Raw genomic sequence first — 21,614 nt, forward strand, 5'->3', positions numbered from 1 at the left:
CTTTTAATTTTAAATTTGGGATGATTCCATTATTACCTCATTTTCATGGCATTGAATTTGAAAATCCATATTTGCGTATTAAAGAGTTTGAAGAAGTTTGTGCCACATTCATGGATAGAACATGCACTGAAGAGGTAATAAGACTGAAATTGTTTCCCTTTTCTTTAAAAGATAAGGCAAAAACCTGGTTTTATTCATTAAGGCCAAGATCCATTGGGACTTGGCAAGAAATGCAAACTGAGTTTTTAAAGAAATTTTTTCCCATGCAAAGAACTAATGCTTTGAAAAGACAAATCATGAATTTTTTCCAAAAAGATGTGGAAACATTTTATCAGTGTTGGGAACGTTTCAAAGACCTTTTAAATGCATGTCCTCACCATGGGTATGAGAATTGGAGGGTCATCAGTTTTTTCTATGAGGGGTTGCAACCAAAGATGAGGCAATTTGTGGAAACAATGTGTAATGGTGAGTTTTTCAATAAAGAGCCTGAAGAAGCTTTTGACTATTTTGATTATTTGGCTGAAAACGCCCAATCTTGGGTTGTCTCTAATGTGTGTGATAGATCTGAAAAGCAAAAATGTATTAGTGGGGGTGGTAAGTATCAATTGGAAGAAGTTGATGATTTGAATGTTAAGCTTGCATTGTTGTCCAAAAGGTTAGATTCCATTGAGCTTAAGGAGGTAAATGAAATGCATGTTTTATCATCATCTTCTAAAAAATGCAGCATATGTGAGGATCCAGGGCATGCGACTGATGCATGTCCAACTATTCCTGCTCTTAAGGAAGTTTTTCTTGATCAATCTAACTCGGTGTATATGGTTTCTGAGATTTCCTATGAACCTTATTCTGATACTTACAATGCAAGTTGTAGAAGTCATTCAAATTTCAGTTGGACGAATGACCAAGTGGAGCCATCTCCCTAGGAACAAAGTCAATGCATTCCTTATGCAGCATCTGGCCAAGACTCGGGACCCTCTTACTTTGCAAATCAGCCTCCTCCAATGCAAAGAAGGGAAATGGAAGATTCCATACAGCAGCTAACCGTTAGCTTGCAACAGTTCATGGCAAGCCAAAATGTGATCAACTCTCAAACTTCTCAAGCCATCAACGAGATAAGCACCGAATTGACTAGGATGAACACATTATTGAATGCTTTGGAGATAGATGAATCCCAATTTCAAGCCCAGCCAGATGCTCAAGTACAGATTGCAATCATGGAACCGTCATCCTATATTGAAGTAAATGTCAATGATTGCAATGCAGAAGCAAATCTCAGCTATGGTAAGGTGACTGGTGCACTAGATGAAGAAGTTGAGCAGAATGGTGAGAGTTTAACCTTCAAGGAACCAGGTACAAATTTTAATGTTGATGCTTCTGAAGAACCAAAGGTAATTGTTTCGAAAACTTTTCCTCAAAGGCCGGTTCTTAAAGAAGTATATTTCCTGGAAACTATACTGGATAAGGATCCTTTCTTGTTAAAACAAGAAAGACAATTTGAAAATGTGTTGTCTGATATTGTGGAAAGTATTGATTTATTCATAGATAACTTCTGTGTAGATAACAAAGCTGATGCATTATGGCGACTCAAATTTGGAGATTCGCTAGTTCAATTTATAAATCTACACCCACCAGACGAAATTCCTCCCGAGCCTCCTCCAGACACACTGTGACGTTTTTCTTTCCTTTGATTTCATTTTGTTTCATTCTGTCTTATTTTTAGTTTATTGATAGGTACAATTTCCTTTAGTTCAATTTTCCTTTTCCATTATTTCTTCATCTAGGTACGCCCCACATTTCCCGTGCACAGTTTTTCTATTTCCCCTATGCTTTCACATTGAGGACAATGTTCCATTTTAGTTGGGGGGGTGAGCATTTGCATGTGACACTATGCACGTATATGTACTGGATTTTATATTAAAAAAAAAAAAAAACAAAAATCATCAAAAAATCACAAAGATCACAAAGAAGAAAAGAAAGAAAGGAAGAGTAGTGAGGAATTACATTGAATTATGCTATGCTTAACATTGACTCGTACCCTTCACATACCTACATATAACCTAAGAACTACACACTTAAGTCATTTATGCGTAGTTTCTCTTTATATGATTTTATGACTCCATGAATAATTGATTGGTTCATGTTAATTTGGCTATATAATTTTCTGTATTTACATGACATCTCAAGAGGTTGAATACACACTCACATGATTCATTGCACTTAGGGTTTCCTGTGAGCATTGAGAGAACACCCGTGGCGACCATGACACCTTGTGAGATATCCTTGAGTTATGTATCGTCTTTTTGAGCGTTAATATCAAATTAGAGTTCATGGAACTCAATTCTCTTTTTTTTTTTCTGGATGATTTCTTGTACACTAGTCTTTGTTTTTGATTTGCTAGCCTAGAGGTGACTTTTAGTGGGGAGATAGAAACCTAGGTCGTGTAGCCTACTCAAGATGTGAAGGCTGAGCCACCCCTAGAGATAGACTTAATTCATAGACCACTATTCGAGCTCAAATCCCATTGATTGTTTGACGATTACAAAAGAAGTGTTATGATTGTGTTAATTGTTCAAGAAAAGGCAGAAAAATAAAGAATGAGCAGAAGAAATGATAAGAAATAAATATGCACGTGAAATGAAATGCTAATGTCTGCTCCGCATAAACATCATAAAAAGTCAAGGACACAACACATGTTCTCTACGTACGAAGATTCTTCAACCAGTTAATGCCTCAGATGTGCTCACAACAAGTTTGTGAATAAGTTGATCTAGGGTGGTCTCAGTTGGATGTGGTGAGTAGGTGAGAAGATGCTAGGGTGAAGGACCCGACACCTCATTGATAGGCTAGATCCTTTCTAGACTAGTTCACTCCATATACTTAGCATTGTTCCTTTTAATATGTGGGATGTTTGATCGCAACACTCCTCCTCACATATAATGAGCGAACCCATTTCTTTCTTTTTGAGTGTTTTTGAGGGTATACCAATTAGGCCGAGTCAAAGCGACCGTTCTGTAGGTGTCCACTGGCGTCCTCGGTGTACTGAGTCACACACATCACACACACCTCGAGAGTTTACCTGTTTATACTCGAACTTATATGATTGCATTAACTCTGAATGTGCCTCTAATTAACTTCATGTGAGTATACTGCTCTCAATTCACATATAAACGATGAAACTTGCATGAGTGACGTGCTTTGGAGTCGTGTGCATTGAATATAAACGTGCTTGTGTGAAATTCAGTTATGTTCTTGTATGTGAAGTGGTATAGTTATGTCGCATGTGCATTGATTTCATGATCACCGGAGTATGTAGTTGTAGATACCACCCTAAGATTCATTCACGTCATTTGCTAGAGACTAGCAAAATGTTAGTTGGGGGGTGTGATTACGCGCTGAAACTGCGAAATTGGACGTTTAACCCGGGCTTTACCGTTTATATTTTTAATTAAATGTCCAAATTTATTTAATATTTTAATAAAATGCCAAAATCATCATTCGTGAACTTTATTGCACTATTTATGAGATTTTGGTAATTTTTTGTCGCAGGAAAATTTCCGGGAATCAAAACCGATACCTGTTCGTATTTTGTACATAACTTTTCCGTCCTAGCTTCGATCGAGACGATTCAAATTTTTAGAGAAAGAGGAAAGGATCATCTACAACTTTTGTGTTTTGAGTTTTGTGAGATACAGGCTCCAGAAGAGCAGAATTTGAGACGAAAAGAGAACAAATAAAACGAGAAAAAATATATATATATGAATGGGTTGATGTGACCCGGCCATGCATGGCCGGGTCGGGTTAGCTACCAGCGGGTCATAGGGTTTTTTTTTTTTTCTCTTTTCCCTATCCTATTTATACTTTCTTTCCTTCCCCTGTTCGGTGTGCCTCCGCGCACCCTCTGCACTCCCTCTCCTTCCCTCACCCTCTCTTATCTTCCACAGCCTCCCTTGGTTTCCCCCGCTGCAACTTCTACCCGCAGCCCCTGCTAGCCAACCGAACACCAGCAGACTCCGGCAGAGAGACCTGCTCTAGCCAGCAAAAGCAGCCCCTTCGGCCTCCTCTCCAGCAGATACACAGCAGAGCACATCAGCTCTGCAGCTCTGGAATACGATCCTGGACTCATCCTTGATACAACTTGACACTTCTGCACTTGGAAGCACAACTCAGAACGAGTCACACTCGCCTTTCTCAGCAAGCTCTCAGACGGAGAGTTTACCTTACCCCAAATAAATATAATACTATAACATATAATACATTTATTCTTTACTTTATATCTGTTATCTCTATAATACTCATCTCTTCAAGATCTTAGTTCCCACATTTCTCAGTATTTCACATCACATAAATTCATTTCACATTTTATATCTCCTGTCTTCATATACTCAATATTCACAGATATTTCACGTACGATGTTCTCATGTTATACATTGGTTAAATTATCAATTACGCATTTACAACTCACTGCCATATGGATAATCACTGCCATACTTCCCCCCATGATGGGTTGTGCGGCTCGTAGGCTAGACTTAACCTTGGTCGGCTCACCAGAGTTAAATTAGTAACAACCTCTTTAGTCTGTAAGTCCTGATTGGTTGTTCCCATACTGGTCTAGACTCCAGGGGGACTCTACCCTTCTCAACCCTATCGACCATCCCATCTCCACACTCTCTCTAAGACATGTGGATGTACTAAGCTCTTCAGAAATCACGTGCAATAGTACTGTGCCTACTATGGTCCATCGGAGTTCTCAAACCATAACTTGCAATTTAACATTCACATTTAGCTCTGATTTAAACAATTCACATGTAGTATAATCCTAATACATTTCATTATTTCCAACATGTCATACATATATCACAACCCAACTCAGTATATTCATTTTACTCATGCCACACAATTTAAATAATACGCATAATTGTATCATCTAAAATAATAAGTCAACCCATGTTCATCATCTATTTTACTGAAAATACACATCATTACTTTAATCATTCTATTTTTGCAGTTAATAACTAATAACACAACCCTAGGCTCAAAATCTCAATTTAAACGGTTAGCTTTCAATACTTGCAAGATAATCATATATATACGCAAATAATTTCCATTTTAACCGATGAAATTTACAAAACTACTGGCTTAATTTGTTCCCCTTACCTAGTTTCCTAAACTACGCCAGCAGGGACCCCAAAACAATGCCTGCGGCACTCACCCGAACTCTGATTCAATAACCCTAGTTTATTAACTCAAACCCTAAATGAACAACTATTAAACATCCCCAAGCCCATAAATCCCATTTAAATAATCATCTACTAGAAAAACAACTCATTTCTACCTTTACCTCAACTTTAGGGTGATACCTAGAAAGACCCCATTCAAAAATCCACTTCGCTAGACTTATAGAGAATTTCCCCCATATCCTAGTGGTAACTTTCGATCATCGAATTAGGCAACGAACGGTGAGATATCATAAAGAGAGAGTGAGGGGCGTCATTTTAGAGAGAGAAAGAGAGGAATTTAAGGTTTCTTAATGAGTAAGAAATGATAAATTCTATTTATAGGCCGTTGACTCTGCCAACCTCATCGACGAAATGAAGTCTTCATCGATGAGTATAGAAGAATGTTCGTCAAAGAAAGAAGGACTTCATCGATGAACTCTAAGCCTGAAATTTCCTAAGGTTCAAGATCTCTTTGTCGACGATGTTTGAACTTTGTTGACGAACCATAGGAGGGCATTCATCGACGAAAATAGGGGATTCATCAATGAAGCCTGCTGTTTTCCCCTTTTTAAATTTCCTTTCTTCTTTTATTATTTATTTCTTTTATTTTATGGATTCGGGTTTCTACAATTAGTGACAATTTTTAGGAACTGTCACTAATATTGTTGACTTTTTTATAGTCAACATGCATTATTAGTGATGGCTTATAGAACTGTTAGAATTGGTGTATTCCCAAAAGAGGGGTGAATTGGAATTTTAAACTTTTATCCTAGGTTAAATCAGAAATCAATATGATTTAGCTACCTAGGGTCTTTCTATGCAATCCCTATTAGCTTTACCGTGATCCCAAGAGGGGGGGTGAATTGGTATTTTTAAAATCTAACCCCTAGGTCAACCTTCTAATACCAATATATTCACAATCCTAAGGTCAATCTAGTGCAAGTAAAGTAAATGTATACTAGAAAGTAAATAGTGCAATTTAATCAATCAAACAAGCACCAAAAATTAGTAAGGAGAGGGTGCCATGTAGATATTTTATCGAGGTTCGGCCAATTACCTACGTCCCCGCCTTGGCTAACAAGCACAAGGATTACCACTATAATTTGCTCACTTAAACAGGTGGAGCGGCACCGATACAAATCAGGTCAATTAGCATAAGACTGACCTCAACCTTTACGACAATCCTTATCGGGTTGGATTACTGCCCCCTCAGGCCACGCTTGGAAACACTCAGATTTTACAATCAAATGATACAATAAAATAGTGCTTTCACGTAAAGCAGATTTGTACCCAAATAATAAGCTCAATCAAATGTGCAGCAATAGCATGATACAATGTAAGCTCAGTGATGCAAGATGTATTCTACCAACACTCAACACAGTATAGTCAATATGAAGCTCAAGAGTATTTGACGCAATATAATCAGTATGATGCTTAAGAATAATCAATACAAGCAAAGAGTTGGAATCTAAACAGAATATTTCAATCAACACATAAATATTCTAGTATACTAGATAGATAATCAAACTAGTTTCAAAATTATTTTCTTCAATGAAATAAGAACAGAGCTAGTTTGAAAGGACTGTTTGCTTGTTTGAAAAATTCTTTGCACACCAAAAACGAAGCTCTTGGACACTTGCAATGAAATGCAAATATCCTAAGCTTTCTTGGTTTAATCCCACACAAGATTTATAATGAGCAAATCCGTGGGATAAACCTAAGCTATGCTCCCAATAAGATGAATTTCAAATACACACAGCAATGGGAGTATTAGCACAGAGCAACAATCACACAAACACAAATAGAACTCTCACAATCTCGGATTTTATCAAGAAGATGCAAGTTTGAGAGTAATAGGGCAAAAAATGGATTTTCAGGAGAGAGAGAATAATTTTTTAATTACTTTGCTAATCATCTCTTTAATCATGCAAATGGAGGCCTATTTATAGGCAGGTATAAATTTATAGCCGTTCGGAACACAATGGGAATAATTAAGAAAGTCCCAAATGATTAAGATTCACTTAGTTCGTATAAACCTAGTTTTACCGCAGTTAACTTAATTTTAACCGGCTGAGGTTCGGGTGGCTGAACCTTGGTTCAATCACCCAAATAGACACAGTCATAAAAGATTTCAAATGAGATTCGGTCACCCGTATAAGGGTTCGGTAGCCCGAATTAAAGTTAGTAGCAAAGCTACCTATCTTCAGGTGCTCGGTGCTGGGTTCGGGAGCCCAAACGCATATGTTTGGTCGCCCGGGGCTCTTTTAAACTAAAAAGCTCGGTCGCTTGAGTTGGTAGGATGTCCCTTTTGAAGGGTTCGGGCGCCTGATGAAGATATGCACAATTTTGGTTCGGTAGCCCGAGGGCAGGTCAACTTGTTGACCTTCAAAGTTCGGGCTCCCGGGGAGTTTTGTACTCCAAAGCTTCGGTCGCCCGACTCCTCTTAGCATGCTTATATATGATCAATTTTAGCACAGTTATTTCACACTCATTTTTTATGCACTATGTGTGTGAGTGTTGGAACCTAGGGTCTTGCTAAGGTCTGGTTGAGCTTACACTATATCATATGTGCATGATGTGCAAGTGATAAGCATACATCCACATGCCTAAGTTACTATTACAGAGCTTCAATATTACAGACCGATATGAATTACAGTACAAATTACAAAACTTCACGGTCTTCTTGTTTCCTCAAGTGTCCTCCATTGGGATATTAATTTAAACCTACACAAGCACTTAACAAACATCAAATATCAGTATTTGTCATTATCAAAACTAGGCGCAACCTATAAGGTCAACATTCTCCTCCTTTTTGATGATGACAAATTCATTCTGCAAAAATTTGGTATAGCTTAAATAAGCTCCCCCTAACAATATGCATCATGTATTAAAACCTTACCCAATTATTTTATTTTTGCCTCTCCATCTCCCCCTTTTGGCAACAGAAAAAAGGGCTATAAGAGTGAAAAATCTAGACAATGGGTAAATGTTACATTTATATATGAGAAATTTTAGAAAGATTTAGAAAAATTTTGGCAAAGTGCCGTTTGTAAATCGGACTTTCCAAATTGAATCCTGTATAAGATGTAACTTGTTTGAGCTTATATTCCCTAACAGTTTATCCACAACTACTTGAACAGTCCAGTATGATTCAACAAACAAATAGGCATCTCAAAATCAGCATGATGTGGACAAAAAGTTGTATAACACAAGTAGTAATCAATATGCATTACATCCTTTATGAGCATGCTATAAGACATGTGCTCACAAGTAATAATTAGGATTTTTAGGGTTTATGAAAGAATACAAATCAATAATAATAGCAGGTGCAAAGACTTATAAATTTTATGTGAGAGCTCCCCCTAAATGCATACAAGCTATAAAACATCTAAGAAGCATCCCTACTGTGCATTAGACCTAACTCACGTCTAATTTGTATAAACCTATCCTCGGGAAGTGGTTTAGTGAGTATATCCGCCCACTGTTCATTGGTGCATACAAACTCAAGGGCGACATCTCCTTTTTGCACATGATCACGAAGAAAGTGGTGTCTAATTTCAATGTGTTTAGTTCGTGAATGTGAGATAGGATTTTTGGAGATGTTGATCACACAAGTATTATCACATTTAATAGGTATCATATCATAGTGCAATCCAAAATCTACAAGTTGTTGTTTCATATAAAGAGTTTGGGCACAACAACTTCCAGTCGTAATATATTCTGCTTTGGCTGTGGATAAGGCAACTGAGTTTTGTTTCTTGGAGAACCAAGAAACAAGGGATTGTCCTAAGTAGTGACAAGTGCTGTTAGTACTTTTTCTATCAACCTTACTACCGGCAAAGTCAGCATTACTGTAACTAACAATCTCAAAGGTAGTATGCTTAGGGTACCACAAGCCTAATTCAATAGTCCCAACTAGATACCTAAGGACTCGTTTAACAGCTTTTAGGTGAGACTCCTTAGGGGCAGCCTGAAATCTAGCACACATACACACACTAAACATAATATCAGGCCTACTAGCAGTGAGATATAGAAGACTCCCAATCATGCCATGATACAATTTTACGTCAACATGAATCCCTTGCTCATCTTTATCAAGCTTAATGGAAGAGTTCATAGGAGTACCAAGAATTTTACAATCTTCCATATTACATTTCTTTAGCAAGTCCATGATATATTTAGATTGGCATATGAAAGTTCCATTTTTAGCTTGTTTAATTTGCAACCCTAAGAAGAAACTACGTTCACTCATCATGCTTATTTCAAACTCACTTTGCATGCATTTGGCAAACTCATTACACAACTCATCATTAGTTGCTCCAAAAATGATATCGTCCACATATATTTGAACAAGGAGCATATCATCATTAGACTTGATAAAGAGTGTAGTGTCAATTTTGCCACGGGTAAACCCATTTTCAAGTAGAAAACCATTAAGCCTCTCATACCAAGCTCTAGGAGTTTGTTTCAATCCATACAAGGCTTTAGACAACTGGTAAACATGATCGGGATAATTATGATTTTCAAAACCGAGTGGTTGTTCTACGTATACCTCTTCATTAATGTAGCCATTTAGAAAAGCGCTTTTAACATCCATTTAAAACAGTTTAAAATTTTTAAAAGCGGAAAAGGCAAGTAGCTTGCGAATGGCTTCTAACCTAGCAACAGGAGCATATGTTTCATCAAAGTCAATCCCTTCCTATTGGTTATACCCTTGGACAACTAGTCTAGCTTTATTCCTAGTTACTACCCCATTCTCATCTTTCTTATTTCTATATACCCATTTAGTTCCAATGATGGTGTGCTTATTAGGCCTAGGAACTAGAGTCCACACTTTGCTTCTTTCAAATTGGTTAAGCTCTTCTTGCATGGACATCACCCAAGGCTCATCTTCTATGACTTCTTTAATATTTTTAGGTTCTTCTTGGGATAAGAAAGCGGAATGATTCACTATATTTCTCAAGCAGGATCTTGTGGCTATTCCACGAGATGGTTCGCCTATGATTTGATCTATAGGATGACTTCTAGTGAATTTCCAATCTCTAGGCAACTCCGGTTGTTCATTATCTTCAGATGATTTTTCATTTTTTTCTGGGTTTTCATTTGCATTATTTTCAATAGATAGTTTGTCTAAGCATTTTATAATGTCAATATCATCTTCATCATCTTTCTTAGAAAATGGATTAGCTTCATCAAACACAACATGAATAGATTCAATGACAGTTGAAGTTCTTTTATTGAAAACCCTGTATGCTTTACTATTAAGTGTATAGCCTAGGAAAATGCCTTCATCATATTTTGAGTCAAATTTTTCTAGATGTTCATTATCTCTAAGCACAAAGCATTTACAACCAAACACATGAAAATAGGAAATATTAGGCTTATGGTTGTTCCATAATTAATAAAGGATTTTATTAATCGAAGGTCTAATCAACACCCTATTCATAGCATAGTATGCAGTATTAATGGCCTCGGGCCAAAAATATTTAGGTAAGTTATGCTCATTCAACATAATTCTACCCATTTCTTGTAGTGACCTATTCTTTCTTTCTACTACACCATTTTTTTGAGGTGTCCTAGGTGCAGAGAAGTTATATGATATGCTCTCTAAGTCACAATATTTTTCTATGCTTACATTTTTGAATTTTCCGCCTCTATCACTTCATTGTGAGTTATTTTATATCCCTTTTTCATTCTGGATTCTCCTACAAAGTTTGGTGAATTGTTCACATGATTTATTTTTATGTGCAAGAAACAACACCCATGTGAATCTAGAAAAGTCATCCACAATTACAAAGGCATAAGATTTACCACCAAGACTTTGAACAAAATTAGGTCTAAACAAATCTAGGTGAAGCATCTCTAAAGGTCTAGTAGTAGATATGAATTTCTTTTTCTTAAAACTAGATCTTGTTTGCTTACCCATTTGAAATGCATCACAGATTTTATCCTTTACAAAAGACATTTTAGGCAAGCCTTTAACCAATTCTTTTCTAACAAGTTTAGACAATAAATCCATGCTAGCATATCCTAAACGCCTATGCCACAACCAACTAGCTTCATTTATAGCAGAAAAACATGTTACTTGTTGTGAAGCTATTTTATCAAGAGAGGTAGTATAAACATTTTCATGTCTATCAGCAGTAAAAAACACTTTGTGATTTGTTTTATTTTCTACTATGCATTTGTCATTTTCAAATGATACTTTATATCCTATGTCACACAACTGACTTATGCTAAGTAGATTATGCTTCAGTTCATCAACCAATAAGACATTTTCAATAGTAAGAGAGGAATCCTTACCAACCTTACCTACCTCGATGATGCGTCCCTTGGCATTGTCTCCAAATGTCACATAGCCTCCATCCTTGGGAACCAATGAAATGAATTTTCCCTTGTCGCCGGTCATGTGTCATGAGCATCCACTATCTAAGTACTACCAGTCCTTGGAGGAGGACGATCTTAGGCATACCTGCAGAATAAGCTACGTAACTTATGCTGGTCCCCAAATTTTGTTGGGTCCACAAGGGTTAGTAGCAGGATCTCCCTTAACTACTCATACTTTCCTAATTCTAGCATGCTTATTCCTAAGTGGACATTTAAATTGAATATGACTAATCTATTTACATTTAAAACATCTTAATTTACACTTAGGCTTTTTAGGAGGAACATGTGATTTTGACTCACGTGTAAAGTGTCCTAAGTAAAGGTTAGGCCATCTAACATTTTCAACACCATTAAAACCACGACCCTCTTTACTTAAGGAGTTTCTTTGGGCACCAAGTAGTTTTTCAAAGTTGCGTTTGCCCTCGGTGAATTTAAAAATGATTTTGGAGCTATCCTCCAATTTCCTCTCAAGCTTAACAATAGTAGCATCTTTTTCTTTTAAAATAGAGGCATGTGAGGTTTTTTCCATATTAAATAATTTTGACCAATTTTCATATTTCTTTTTCAAATCATTATTTTCTTTGGTCATTTTACCTAACAATTTTGAAGCACGAATATTCAAACTGTAATTCTCTAAATGTAGGCATGTAGTTAGAATCACAATCATCAGATGAATAATAAGAAGATACTGAACTAGAAGACAGTACCTCATCCTCGTGTGCCATCAAGCACAAATTAGCGACCTCCGTGTCACTATGATCTGAATCTGAGTCGCTGCTCCTGAATTTGTCCCATGAAGTCCCAGCCTTCATGGCTTTCTTCTTTTTCTTAGCCTCCTTTTTCAGTAGTGTGCAGTCGGGTTTGATGTGCCCCACCTTGTTGCAGTTATAGCACGTAGGAGCATTTGATTTTTCTTTTCTTTTCCTGGACTCTCCCTTCTCATTAGTAGAGTCTCTATATTTTTTAAATGGCTTCCTGTTCTTCCTGAAAAATCTGCTAAACTTTTTGGTTAGCATGGCCATTTCATCATCAGTGTCAGACTCACTGCACTCACTAGATGTGTTATTAGAAGCTTTTAGTGCAGTCACTTTCTTAGCCCTATTATGCTCATTTAGTATTTCATTTATGGACAATTCATAAGTAATCAAGGAACCTATCAATTCATCTAAGGTCATGGCCTTAAGGTCTCTACCCTCAGCAATGGTCGTAGCCTTGGCTTCCCAAATAGGAGGTAAGCCTCTAAGGATCTCCCTAATCATCTTATATGTGGGATAGGTCTTTCCTAATGCATGCAGTGAGTTTATGATGTGTGTGAATCTAGTGTACATGCTCTGAATGGACTCACCTACACTCATCCTAAAGGCCTCATACTCACTAGTCAATATATCTATCCTACTTTCTTTCACATCTCTAGTACCCTCATATGTGACCCTAACTTATCCCATATTTCTTTTGTAGTAGAACATGCTATAATCCTGTTAAATTCATTTACATCAAGACTACAGTATAAAATATTCATGGCAGTGGCATTAAGACTAACAACTTTCATATCATCATCATCATATTCATCCTCAGTCTCAGGAACCCTAGCTGCACCCTCAGTTTTCTTAGGGACATAGTTTTCATTAGAGACAATCCTCCACACCTTCTAATTAGTATTCTGAAGGTAGATGCGCATCCTCTGTTTCCAGAAGGTGTAATTAACACCACTGAAAATAGGAGGTCATGTGGAAGATGGTCCCTCAGGTAAAGGGGTTACGGAGCTATGAGCCATGAGTGATCTTTTAGCAAAATAACAACTAGTTTATGATACGTGGCTCTGATACCAATTGTTAGCTTTATCATGATCCCAAGAGGGGGGGGGGGGTGAATTGGTATTTTTAAAATTTAATCCATAGGCCGATCTCCTAACTCTAGTATATTCACAATCCTAAGGTTAATTTAGTGCAAGTAAAGTAAATGTATACCAGAAAGTAAATAGTGCAATATAATCAATTACACAAGCACTAGAAAGCAGTAAGGAGAGGGTGATACGCAGATATGTTATTGAGGTTCGGCCAATTGCCTACGTCCTCTCCTTGACTAATAACTACAAGGATTACCACTATAATTTGCTCACTTCAACAGGTGGAGCAGCACGGATACAAATCAGGTCAATTAGCACAGGGCCGACCTCAACCTTTACTACAATCCTTATCGGGCTGGATTACTGCCCCCTCAGGCCACGCCTGGAAACACTCAGATTTTACAATCAAATGGTACAATGAAATAGTGCTTTCACATAGAGCAGATTTGTACCCAAATAATTAGCTCAATCAAATGCGCATCAATAGCATGATACAATGTGAGCTCAATGATGCAAGATGTATTCTACCAACACTCAACACAGTATAGTTAATATGAAGATCAAGAGTGTTTGACGCAATATAATCAGTATGATGCTCAAGAATAATCAATACAAGCAATGACTTGGAATCTAAACTAAATATTTCAAAATATAAACTAAATATTTCAATCAACACATAAATATTCCAAGTATACTAGATAGATAATCAAACTAGTTTCAAAATTATTTTCTTCAATGAAATAAGAACAGAGCTAATTTGAAAGGATTGTTTGCTTATTTGAAAAATTCTTTGCACACCAAAAATGAAGCTCTTGGACACTTGCAATGAAATGCAAATATCCTAAACTTTCTTGGTTTAATCCCACATAAGATTTATAATGAGCAAATCCGTGAGATAAACCTAAGCTATGCTCCTAATAAGATGAATTTCAAATACACACAGCAATGAGAGTATTAGCACAGAGCAACAATCACACAAACACAAATAGAACTCTCACAATCTCGGATTTTATCAAGAAGATGCAAGTTTTAGAGTAATAGGGCAAAAAATGGATTTTCAGGAGAGAGAGACAGAATAATTTTTTAATTACTTTTCTAATCATCTCTTTAATCATGCAAATGGAGGCCTATTTATAGGCAGGTATAAATTTATAGTTGTTTGGGACACAATGGGAATAATTAAGAAAGTCCCAAATGATTAAGATTCACTTAGTCTGTATAAACCCAGTTTTATCGCAATTAACTTAATTTTAACTATCCGAGGTTCGGGTGGCTGAACCTTGGTTTGGTTGCTCGAATAGACACAGTCATAAAAGATTTCAAATGAGATTCAATCACCTGTATAAAGGTTCGGCAGCCCGAATCAAAGTCAGTAGCAAAGCTACCTAACTTCAGGTGCCCGGTCCTGGGTTCGGGTGCCCGAACACATATGTTCGGTCATCCGGGGCTCTTTTGAAATGAAAAGCTCAGTCGCCTGAGTTGGTAGGATGTCCTTTTCGAAGGGGTCAGGCACCTGATGAGGATATGCACAATTTTGGTTCGATCGCCCGAGGGCAAGTCAACTTATTGACCTTCAAAGTTCGGGCGCCCGAGGAGTTTTGTACTCCAAAGCTTCGGTCGCCCAACTCCTATTAGCATGCTTAGATATGATCAATTTTAGCACATTTATTTCACACTCATATTTTGTGCACTGTGTGTGTGAGTGTTGGAGCCTAGGGTCTTGCTAAGGTCTAGTTGACCTTACACTATATCATGTGTGCATGATGTGCATATGATAAGCATACATCCACATGCCTAAGTTATTATTACAGACCTTCATTATGACAGACCAATATGAATTACAATACAAATTACAAAACTTCACGGTCTTCTTGTTTCCTCAAGGGTCCTCCCCTGGGATATTAATTTAAACCTGCACAAGCACTTAACAAATATCAGTATTTGTCATTATCAAAACTGGGCGCGACCTATAAGGTCAACAATTCCAAATGTGCAAGTAGATATAATGTATAAAAATTTGAATCATACGCATCATTCACACCATATCATACACGTGCGGTAAATATAGAGTGCGAAAATATAAACAAACACGCGATATGTTATCGGGGTTCGACCAACTGTGCCTATGTCCCCGCCTCTAGCTCGCAAGCCCAAGGATTCTACTGAAGGCTCACTTAAGGGTGGAGCGGCACCGATTACAATCAGGTCAATTAACACAGGGCTGACCTCAACCTTTACAACCAAGTTAATAAGCGAGGCTAACCTCAACCTACACCTGAATAGGATGGTGCACCTAGCTTTCTTAACCGGGTCTAAGCTAATTAGGGACTATTTCAAAGGGTTAGTCTCCCTCTTCAGGCCCATGCCTAGAAACACAATAGATTTGCAATTAAATAGAATGGTACAGTGATTATGCTTTCAAGTAGAGCAGATGTGTACCCAGCTATGCTTAGTCACATACACCACAATATGATTTAATATGTAAGCTTAGTGTGGTCTAATATTTCAACTCTCATATATTTGCTATCAGTGTAATGAGTGCGTGAGAGTGTCAACAACCATCTTTGTTTCTCAAAATATTCAATCAATCGTGTTCACACAAATATTTCAAGCAAGCCTCAAGGATATCAATTAGCAAGATATCTCAATCACGTAAATATTAGATAATGTATATGCTTGGTTTGCATACGATGTGTAATCTTTGTATTCAGCAAATAATATGTGAGTGAATAACTATTGCACAAAGATTAATATCATAAACACAAATATCTTCTCACAAGTATATCAAATATAAAACACCCAAGACATTTGAGTAAGTTTTGAAAACGTTTTGCAACCCAAAAACCAAATACAAGCTTCCTAAGATATTGCAACACAAATGCAGAACTCAAAAGCTTAGGCTAGTCTTCTTTGGATAGGCTTATGAACAAAACCCCCTAAGAGAACTTAGATTTAGCTCTCGTTAAAATCGTTTCAATCAAACAAACAATGAGACCAAACCTTATGGAACAACAACACTTAAATCACACTTACAGAAGATATTCGAGTGGTAAGATTTGATAAGAATAAGTGTTGGAGGCTCAAAAAGGGAGTATTATAAATTTTGAAATTTTAGAGTATTTTTCCTAATTGATATGCCTAATCCTCTACTAATTTTCCCAAATGAAGGGGGTATTTATAGACACCCCAAGAATTATAACAGTTGGGGACACGATTGGGATTAGTAGAAAAGATTGATGATGTTTTTATTATTTTAACCCTATTTTAAAAAATTAACCACGGTAAAAAATTCAACGCAACCCGAGAGCCCCGGTCGACCAGAACACTTTCAGTTGACTAGGACAATTTTGAACTTTAGGGTCGGTCGACTTGGAGAGGCGATTTTCTCAACTTGCGCGGTTCGGTCGACTAGAGATATTTGAACTGGGTGATTCGGTCGACCAGACCGTTGGGACATCTCCCGAGGACCCTCGGTTGACTAGGTTGGTGGTATTCAAAATATGTTCGGTCGACCAGGTAGTAAAAAAGTTGACTCCTAGGAGGTTCGGTCGACCGGGGTTAAATGAACTATAATGGTTCGGTCAAGCGGGCTGTGGTCAACTGGTTGACCCAGACCGGGTTCGGTCGACTAGGGTAGAATGAACTGCATGGGCTGGTCGACCGAAAGTGCACAAAGATTGCATTTCGATCCTCTTTTAAATCAAAATTGCCCTATTTAAGTGTCTAACACATATAAGTTCAATGGTGAGTGTCCTAGGGTCACTTTCAGGTCCTTTTTTGAAGACATCGAAAACATTTGGTGTCAGTTGACCGAAGGGTAATCCCTAAGGTCTTTCTAAGGTCATTTTTATTTTGAGCTTACGTATTTGACCATGCATGTGATGTGTGTGATTATTACATACAAAAAGGCCTAATTACTATTACAGACCCTTTACATGAATGAATTATACTACAACATAAAAATTGGGTCTTCAATAGAAATTTGGTCTTCAAGTTTTACTCTCTCTCTGTGCATTATGATCTATCAGTTTAAGTTCTTGCACAAAGCCTCAAGCACCCATTAGATATAATGCGTATTTGTCATTAATCAAAATTGGGCATGACTTGTAAGGTCAACATTCTCGCCCTTTTGGATGACGACAAATTCGATCAGCAAAAATATAGGGTTAAGCCTAAGAAGGCTCCCTCTATCAATATGCATCCATTTCATCTTTAGCTTAGTTATTTTACCCATTATTTTTGCCCCTTTTCATCTCCCCCTTTTGGCAACAGCAAAAAGAGCCATATGAGTTAACTCTCTAGGCAATGGGTAAGTATTACAGTTATACATGAAGAATTTTGGAAAGATTTTAGAAAAATTTTGGTAGAGTGCCTATTTGAGTTTAAATATTTCCTAACAATTTATCCACAACTACTCAAACAGTTCAGTAATGTTCAACAAGCAAGTAAACTTTAAATATGATCATGAAGTGGACAAGAAGTTGTGCATCACAAAGAGTAATCTTTATTCATTGCCTCAATATTATCATGCTATAGATATACTGCATGTGCACAAACGGAATAAGCATTTTACTAAGTCTAATCCAATGAGAAATACCAACAATTTTAGTGTAGTTAGACTTGTAAATTTTACTCAGTACTCCTTAAAAATCTGATGATTATGTGAAGATGAGGTTTAGGTTTCATTTCGTTTTCACTCATCCTCTCGAAAAGTTTTTAAAGTCAATTTTTTCATAATCATGTTTGGTGGCCAGAATAAATCCGTATTTTCAAGAAAAATATAATAATGAAAGCATGTTGGCCTAGTACCAAGTGTTACAAATATACAGTGAAGAATACATATTTGTTTCTTAGGGCCTAATGATTTTAATGCTAAGTGACTCCCCCTAAGAGTATGCATTTTCCTTTATAAGTCAACTTGAGTAAAATTCAAATATTATTTTAGAAGCATAACTCAAGTTTTAAGTAATTTAGCATTTAGAAAAGATTTAAAGTTATGTGCAAAGAAAAGGAAAAATTTGGCAGCATTTTGTCTGAGGATTTAATCACTTCCATAAAACCTGCCAATGTCCAATCACTTTAAATATATGCGCAAAATCAGCCCTAATGAATTTTCAATTTCAACACAAATGAACCAAGCATAAAACATTTAGACTTTGCACACAAAAAAAATTGTTTCAATCATTTGGGTAATTGTCTACAGAAAATTCGGCAGCAAGCCGACTGTAAACTGGACATTTCCTAAAATTTACCTGCACAAAACGATTCTCAAACAAGCAGTATCTCAAAAGTAAGGCATGCGAGAACCTATAATCTACCAGCAGGCAATTCTCAACAACTGCATCTGCCATGCAGGAGGCACTCTATACTAATCGTGCATTTCAATAGAGTAGTCATTTAAACACTAACATATGCAAATCAAAGTACTACAGATATATATCATAGTCAAAAGCACAATCACCATATCATAGTATCTATGTGTGTGTGGTGAATGTGTTCGTCAATATAAGACAAAACAAAGGTAAAAGTTGTTTTATATAGGTACAGACCAGATGATATAGAATAACATAAAATTAATCAAGGCCACGCAATCTGATCTGCAGGCTACTCTTTTGAATTTGGAACTCCCCTCCATCATCACCTCCATCTCCACCGTCACCAGCATCAAAGTTAAAATCCATGGTCATTTGGTCTCTCTTTTCTTGCATCTCCTAAATAAGTTCATTCAGCTCACTAAAGCTGACAGTCATGGTCCTCTCTAAATTTGTGAATTAACTAGCAGTAGAGATGGAGAACTACCAGAACTCATCACGAAGGGCGGTGGATGACGATGCCAAATATCGTAGGTCTAACTGGACTGATTCTCGAAACTATCCAAATGATTCAAATAAACTAGTGATGGTAGCCATTAGATCGACATTTGACGGCTGTATGGGCTACGATGGCTTCTGCGGGGCCTCTCCCTGTGCTGTTGCACCCCTAGAAGGCAACCAGATGTTGCCAACCAGCTCATACCCCATAAGCCTCAGGGTGACGCCAGAGAATATATCAGTAGGTCGTCTTCTCTTCAAAGAAGCCACATTTAAGTGAGTGACTCCTATGGATCGAAACAGCTTGTTTAGGATCCTCCCGTACAACATGATAATTCTGTGGCCAATCATTTTGGCCATCATCCATTGAATCATTAAACTGGGCAAATATAGCTTCTTTCAAGCGAATAAACACCACATAATAAAGCAATCCAGGAAGGATACATGCACTCTAGAACTTGCCTTGGGCAGGATATTATATGTGATCAAATGGTGCACTACTCTGGCCTCTAACATAAACTGCCTATACTGTGGGGGATGGTTTTGGCTGGCAGTGCCTGGATCAGATAAGGTCAAGTTTGCAAATTTGCAAACCGTAAATTCCTGTCCATGAATCTAGGAATTTACTACATATGGCCACTCAAAATCTCCACGATCTATATCAAGGACATCTGAAAGGTACTATGCATCGAAACGAACATCAGTCCTTAATACTCAGGAGAAGTACCCATTTTCATCATTACCTAGATTTGAGTAAAATAATCTAATGTATGTTGGGTAGTGACCCCCAGGTTGATAGGAAATGAAGGTTTTCCAACCTTGATATTCAAACATATTCATTACATTCTCAAAATATTGATTCATGAACTCCAAATATAAGATCTTACCCAATATAGCCTCCTTAGGACGAAACTCCCGTATGTATCTGACCTTGGATCGTTCTGATAAGAAGTATTCATCCTCAGTATGCGCTAAATCATTGGCCTCAATGTGCTTATTTTGATGTGCCATGAATGTAGGATGAAGAATGTGAGGCATAGGTCTAAGTTTGCTTGGTAATGTTTGGGGGAATGGGGAAAGAGCTCTCAAAATTTTTCGAGCAAATGAGCTTTGAACAAGGAAATATATATATATATATATCACAGTTTGGTAGACCAGAAGCAGATACGGTCAACTAACGGTTCAGATTCTTCACGAACCGTCATTGTTCGGTCGACCGGGGAGAATTTGAACTGAGATGGATGGTGGACCTAACTAGTGTACTGTGCCTATATTCAGTTGACCAAGGGAAAACCGACATATTCGGTCGACCAGGGTGGATAGGTTCGCTGAAGTTCGATGTGATCGTAAGGTCAAAGTCAATGGGTTTTCGATCGACCAATAGTTTTCACTTAGTCAATGCTCGGTCGACTGAGCATAGTGAATTTCCCCGATTTGGCTTCATTTTGATCCAAAGTTCTCCCTTAGGTTTAGATACCAAGATTTGACATATTGAGCGTAGATTTCTTCCTAGTTTTGCAATACTTTGACTGTACTTTCCTTTGAGTCCTAACTATTTTGGCACCGAGCACTAAGGAGTATGTGACTTTTCTTGAATAATGCTTTTGATGATTGGAGAGTATCCTTCAGAAATGATGACATATAGGAGCAAGGATACATTCCAAGGAATGAGTAAAACCTCACCGAATATGATCGTGGTTTGGTAAGGATTTCCTATGGATGAGATAAACCAAGACTAAAGATTTCACACTTTAAACTCAAAGGGACCAATCCCCTAATGGATGCCTCAAATTTGGTTATAGCTATGAGAAGCACTCAATATATATTAGTCATTTATGATCAGTAGTGCTTTAAGCCTAGAATGATGATTTGATTTTGATTTAGGCTTTTCATATTCAAAGGTGAGATTAGGGTATAGTGACATATGATATAAAATGGAACCCTAACACTCAATTTTGCGCAATGGACAATGGTAGCTTGACTTAAAGTATTGTATTTAAGCATGGGTTAAGCATTCATAAATATTTACCTAACAAAGATGCCTAGTCCATTTGGAAGTGGAATTTACCCAATTTTTGAATTGGCTTGCTAATCTTATGATTTTTAGTATGGCACAAGTGCATAGTGAATAAATATACTAAGAATTTTCATTTTAAGCACAGGCCACTTCCTAAGCCTACATTGATCACAACCCCTAAACCTAGGAACTAAGGGAAGAATTAAAATATTTATACAATTTTTATTGGAATCCGATCTTCCTTAAATCCTACAAGGTTTGCCTTGTTGATTATCCATTTCATTTCCTTTTCTAAGCCTCTGGCACTTCTTAGTAAGTAATTAAACCATACGTGCCAT

The 21,614-nt window shown here is 37.2% G+C and overlaps 1 non-coding gene across 1 annotated transcript; it reads right to left on the minus strand.

The window, feature by feature from the left end:
* Positions 1-277: 277 nt before the first annotated feature.
* On the minus strand, positions 278-385 carry LOC131147023 (small nucleolar RNA R71). Its single transcript, XR_009134557.1, has one exon. It is a non-coding gene; the product is annotated as a small nucleolar RNA R71 (small nucleolar RNA).
* Between the last annotated feature and the right edge of the window lie 21,229 nt (positions 386-21,614).

Source organism: Malania oleifera, chromosome 13 (assembly GCF_029873635.1).
Source record: "Malania oleifera isolate guangnan ecotype guangnan chromosome 13, ASM2987363v1, whole genome shotgun sequence".
NCBI classification, from domain to species: Eukaryota; Viridiplantae; Streptophyta; class Magnoliopsida; order Santalales; family Ximeniaceae; genus Malania; species Malania oleifera.